The sequence below is a fragment of the Coregonus lavaretus genome, assembly GCF_964263955.1.
Source record: "Coregonus lavaretus genome assembly, contig: HAP1_SCAFFOLD_2208, whole genome shotgun sequence".
NCBI classification, from domain to species: Eukaryota; Metazoa; Chordata; class Actinopteri; order Salmoniformes; family Salmonidae; genus Coregonus; species Coregonus lavaretus.
In genome coordinates, this window is record NW_028159394.1 from 72,501 (window position 1) to 78,716 (window position 6,216).

At 42.9% G+C, this 6,216-nt stretch overlaps 1 protein-coding gene across 2 annotated transcripts in view; it reads left to right on the plus strand.

The window, feature by feature from the left end:
- LOC311122928 (uncharacterized protein C11orf98-like) overlaps window positions 1–1,689 on the plus strand; it is a 10,226-nt gene extending 8,537 nt beyond the window's left edge. For both annotated transcript variants that reach the window (XR_014612526.1, XM_084197228.1), the window contains one exon: window positions 1–1,689. This exon is cut by the window's left edge. The gene's annotated coding sequence lies outside the window, so the exon portion shown is untranslated.
- The last annotated feature ends 4,527 nt before the right edge of the window (window positions 1,690–6,216 follow it).

Sequence of the window (6,216 nt, forward strand, 5' to 3'; positions counted from 1 at the left end):
AGGAAAGGGTTGGCCTACATACAGACAGGAAATGTAACAGGAAAGGGTTGGCCTACATACAGACAGGAAATGTAACAGGAAAGGGTTGGGTTGGCCTACATACAGACAGGAAATGTAACAGGAAAGGGTTGGGTTGGCCTACATACAGACAGGAAATGTAACAGGAAAGGGTTGGGTTGGCCTACATACAGACAGGAAATGTAACAGGAAAGGGTTGGATTGGCCTACATACAGACAGGAAATGTTACAGGAAAGGGTTGGGTTGGCCTACATACAGACAGGAAATGTAACAGGAAAGGGTTGGATTGGCCTACATACAGACAGGAAATGTTACAGGAAAGGGTTGGATTGGCCTACATACAGACAGGAAATGTAACAGGAAAGGGTTGGGTTGGCCTACATACAGACAGGAAATGTAACAGGAAAGGGTTGGGTTAGCCTACATACAGACAGGATATGTAACAGGAAAGGGTTGGGTTAGCCTACCAGGAAATGTAACAGGAAAGGGTTGGGTTGGCCTACATACAGACAGGAAATGTAACAGGAAAGGGTTGGGTTGGCCTACATACAGACAGGAAATGTAACAGGAAAGGGTTGGATTGGCCTACATACAGACAGGAAATGTAACAGGAAAGGGTTGGGTTGGCCTACATACAGACAGGAAATGTTACAGGAAAGGGTTGGATTGGCCTACATACAGACAGGAGAAGATTGCTCCTATATTTTCAGTTGTTAATTTGAGTGGTGTTATGACAGGTGAGGTATTGTTAATTGTTAATCACAGACCAGTCTCAACCGCTCTGTCTAAGCACATCCCAGATGGTACCCTATTCCACTACTAGTGCACTGTATAGGGAATAGGGTGCTGTTTAGGACTGACTACTAGTGCACTGTATAGGGAATAGGGTGCTGTTTAGGACTGACTACTAGTGCACTGTATAGGGAATAGGGTGCTGTTTAGGACTGACTACTAGTGCACTGTATAGGGAATAGGGTGCTGTTTAGGACTGACTACTAGTGCACTATATAGGGAATAGGGTGCTGTTTAGGACTGACTGTCTGTCTGGCTCAGCCTACAGCCCCACAGGCTGGTTCATGTTGGGACTGACAGTGACCGTGTGACCCATAATCGGTGCCGTCTTTAAACTCCATAAATGGATGGTTTAATCTGTATTGTCTTCTCTGATATAAACACAATGTGACATCAAAAACAACTGGCTGTTATTTGTGTTATGTATGACCAGCACAGTGCTGATGTGAAAAAAGTCGGAGTTTTCTTTGAATTTTTTGTCCTGTTTTGTTGTGTTTTTTTGTGAAGATATTTTTAGTGAGCCATTTTTGGCTTCTTTGTTGTGGAATCTGAATTTGTACCTCTTTTTGTTTGGAACTAAATGTAATTTGTAGAGTACTCTTATCATATTTGTCAATATTTGTTTTTCACGTGGGGGTCTAATGCATCACGTTAATAATTGAAACATGCGGTGACATGCATTAATGCAGACATCTAATGTATTCTTGGAGTTATTTCAGAGTTTGGAGTAGTGCTGCTACATTGACTGGATTGTTAACCCAATTATACATTTTAGTCATTTAGCAGACGCTCTTATCCAGAGCGACTTACAGTTAGTGAGTGCATACATTTTTCATACTGGCCCCCCCGTGGGAATCAATAAACCCGTTCCTTATGAATTGCGCAATTCAAATGTTTGATTTACTATGTAACTACGAGTTAATGAGTCATATCTCGTTGAGGTGTGCAGCGAATGGGCTATTTTTATTTACTGGATTTTGATATTTTGGGTGAAACCCCTACGTAATCTGTGACAAAGAAAGTGCTGGCTGGTGTTGATATGGGGGGCAGAGCAGGGAACAGTCATCCCTCCCTCTGACTGCCGCTAGTCGCTCTGAGGACAAATAATCAAATGGCTCCGGCAGCAGAAACATTACAGCTCCTGCTACAACGTTACTGTAGGTCACAGAAATATATATATATATATATATATAGCTCATCTGACGACCCGTTTGTTGTTGACGTTTGCGTGGATACGTTTTAGTTTTCTCTGCTGATGATGATGATGATGCTTATTTCACATCGCGAAACGTTCGCGCCGCAGTTTTAAAGGGACGGAGGCAAGGCGCTTTCTTCTTCCCCCGACAGTCTAGAGAAAGAGTCTGGAAGCCGCTTGAAAAATGTAAAAATACTCATCGTCAATGTTGTCAACATGTCTCTTCTGGAGTCGTTGAATGGATGACGTGCCCTCCGGACCTCGTTTCAACGTTACACCTGCCCTCGGTGTGGATGTTATTGTTTCGTGAACCGACGACCTAGTTATCATCCGTCTATTCTAATCTAGAGACAACTACTACTTGGTTGAAATGAATGGGCTTGTCCTACAACACAAACTGCGTATGTGTCTAATCAACAGAAAACGCTTGTAGGATCTTAGCCTACTTCCGACCGCCAGTTATTGGGTTACTTTGACCAGCGCACAGACCAAGGTAGGTGGATAACCTCACACGTTATGAATGCGCTGCATATTACAACATTGATGGAATGTTTTAGGTATTACGTTTTGTATCTGGGATGGGATGACAGCGCAACGGATAATAATCGTATGTTCTTGTATCAAATGGAAAAACACGTATTTCATCAAGATTGCATCACGAGGTGGTCGTACTTCGGAAACAGTTGATGGTAGGTAACGTAATGTAGTGATGCTGATCTGGCCATGGACCGTTATTGATGTATGGCCGGGAGTAGGAAGGGACAGGTACGATGACTTTCAACTGCTAGAAATAGCTTAGCCACAAGTCAACGTGGTCTCAGAGCATTTCGTATTATTATGTACATAAATCCGAGATGCTCCATTTAGTATGATATGTTACGTTTCCTATGGTAGGCTTTGTATTAATTTGTGGATGTCAATCATCCATTTCATATAATATGTTACAATTTGTATGATATGTTACGAATTGCAATTCGTACAATATTTTACAAATTGCATATCATATAATATGTAATGAATTTCAATTTGTGGCTGAACAGTGGGGATTTTAGCATGTAAATCTTGGTGGGGCAAACAAAATATTTTTTGGGGGGGATGCATGCCAGCAAAACCACAACACAACACTAAATAATACATTAATTGCACTATAACGGTGACAAACGGTGCCCACAAACTGTTAGGGCCTCCATAAAGCTGTCCCAACAGCAGAGTCCCAACAGCAGAGTCCCAACAGCAGAGTCCCGACAGCAGAGTCCCGACAGCAGAGTCCCAACAGCAGAGTCCCAGCAGCAGAGTCCCGACAGCAGAGTCCCGACAGCAGAGTCCCAACAGCAGAGTCCCAACAGCAGAGTCCCAACACCTTACCACTGCTACACCTGGCTATCAGAGGAGCCTTGTCTGGCAGCGAAACAGTTCATTCAGCCTCATTTACTGCCTTTTAAAAAGAAACATAGCCGATATGGCTGACTTGCTTAAACAAATGTGGTTTCTACTGACAATTGAGATGTACAAACTATGGCATAAAGGGACGACGAACGGATAAGAGGCAATCCGTAATTTTGATTAAGACATTAATGAGTGAGCTAGGACGGACGTAGTCAATATAACTATTTGTTCAGCACTTTTGAAATGTACAGCGACAGAATTCAGAACATGGGCCTTTCTTACAGTGTTCTCCCTGTACACCAAGTCAGAACCCTAGGATAAATAAAGGGGGCATATAAGCAGACAATGAAAGCTCTTACAATATTCGATGATTACATTTCTCTAAAACAGGATATAGGCTACATGTGCACCACCAAGTCAGAACAGTAGGCTAAGTTATGAGGGGGAAAAGGGACCAAATTATTAGGGTGAGGCACATGGGCTACTAACAGCTTATTACACAACATACACTTAGTATTACTTTCTTAGCTACAGTATACATATCTCCCTGGCATATTACATCATTTATGCAGCAGCAAACAATACATTTTTGGACTCACCCTTGTTGTGCTGTGCTCACTTGAACAGGAAGGTGGCGCGGCGGTCCTTCGTGGGAAAATTTGTCATCAAAGTCTGGCATTCTCTGGATTTATGGTCCTTTCAAGACAACTGGGAACTCGGAAAAAAACAAGGTTGAATCATGATGACGTCAGTGATCTTCAGGTCGGAGCTCTAGAAAGAGGGCCGAGTTCCCGACTTGCAATTCCGAGTCGGATGACCGTTCAAACCGTATTTTCCCAGTCGGAGCTAATTTTTTTCAGTTCCCAGTTGTCTTGAACTCACTGAAGTCCAAGGTTTCCCAGTTCCGAGTTTCCAGTTATTTTGAGCGTGGCAGACGTCATGCTGGATTAACAGCTTGGCCAATGTTGAATATTTATCCTTTTAAGCTTGGAAAAGAGACCCTTAAACCCAAACTTGGACTACACATCCTCTCCACTGAATAGCAGGCTAGTGATTGCTTTGCAACGCTTGCAGTTAGCCACTGATTCCTTCCAAATCACTCATTGTTGAATATGCGATTTCCAACTTGTTGTGTAATGTTTATGTCCAATGGCTGATGAGCACCGATACATTTTATCTATAATTTCTCTTCATATGACTAGGATTGAAAAGGATTTGCCAGGAGATTGTCGACTTGATTCATGATGATGACTGCTAGCTTGCTAGCTAAGTCCAATCAATGCTACTGTAGATATAACGTGATTTGACGTCATTTTATCTGTGGCCAATGACCTTGAGCCTTCTTGGATGGGCACTTCTAATGCAACTCTATGGCAGCACCCAAGGGGCTTGAATGTTCGAGCTCTACCCTTAGATTTTGTGGTGACGTAGTGTCCCCATGAGTGACAGAACACTGAGCCAATCACGCCGCCACTAGAGAACATTACCAAACCCTACGCTCCGTATGTTCCGCTGGCTGCCCCACCACCACAGAAAGCACTGAGCTAGGCTGAAACACCTGCAGTTTGGAGCTGCTTTACTCCAGAAAGCAAAAAAGAGACCATGTTTGTATGTGGCTTTATTAATTCAATTATTATTTTCTTTTTTACATTGTTTGCAAACTGATATGTGACACGTATTAATGCCAAAATAACATGCAAAACAGGCAATGCCTCACCTGCCATGAATGACGGGTCGCCACTGGTAAGGTGGCTAATGCTAACGTTAGCTAGCTCTAGGGGTTAGGAGTTAAGGTTAGGGTTAGGAGTTAGGTTAAATGGTTAGGGGAAGGGTTAGCTCAAATGGTTAATGTTAGGGGAAGGGTTAGCTCACAGGGTTAATGTTAGGGGAAGGATTAGCTCACAGGGTTAATGTTAGGGGAAGGGTTAGCTCACAGGGTTAAGGTTAGGGGAAGGGTTAGCTCACAGGGTTAATGTTAGGGGAAGGGTTAGCTCACAGGGTTAATGTTAGGGGAAGGGTTAGCTCACAGGGTTAATGTTAGGGGAAGGGTTAGCTCACAGGGTTAATGTTAGGGGAAGGGTTAGCTCACAGGGTTAATGTTAGGGGAAGGGTTAGCTCACAGGGTTAATGTTAGGGGAAGGGTTAGCTAGCATATTAATTAGTTGCAAAGTAGCTAAAAAGTAGTAAGTAGTTGCTAATTAGCTAAAATGCTAAAGTTGTCCGGGATAAGATTTGAACACGCAACCTTTGGATTGCTAAAATATTCACATTATACGCCCACCCACCCTGACTGACCGACCAACCAACCAACCAACCACTCCTTTCGTTTTAGCCTTAAAGGGATACTTCGGGATGTTGTCAACGAGGCCCTTTATCTACTTCCCCCAAGTCATATGAACTGGTGGATACCAGATACGTCTCTTTGTCCAGTATGAAGGAAGCTAGAGGTAGTTTTGCGAGCCAATGCTAACTAGTGTTAGCGCATTGACTGGAGATACCCATAGACTTCCAGTCAATGCGCTAACACTAATTAGCAATTGCGCTCGTTAGCAACTTCCTTCAAACTGCATGCGGAGAAAAATGGTATCCACAAATTCATCTGACTCTGGGGAAGTAGACAAAGGGCCTCATTGCCAAAATCCCGAAGTATCTCTTTAAATATCCTTCTGTCTTATTTAACCATACCAAACATAACATATCATACTACATTTACGTTTAGTATGTTACGTGTGGTCTATGAGACCAGTCTGCACAAGTTGACCCCAAATCATTGTTGGATCCCCAACATTTAGGTCTTGGGTGAATTTGACTAAACCTGCTTCAA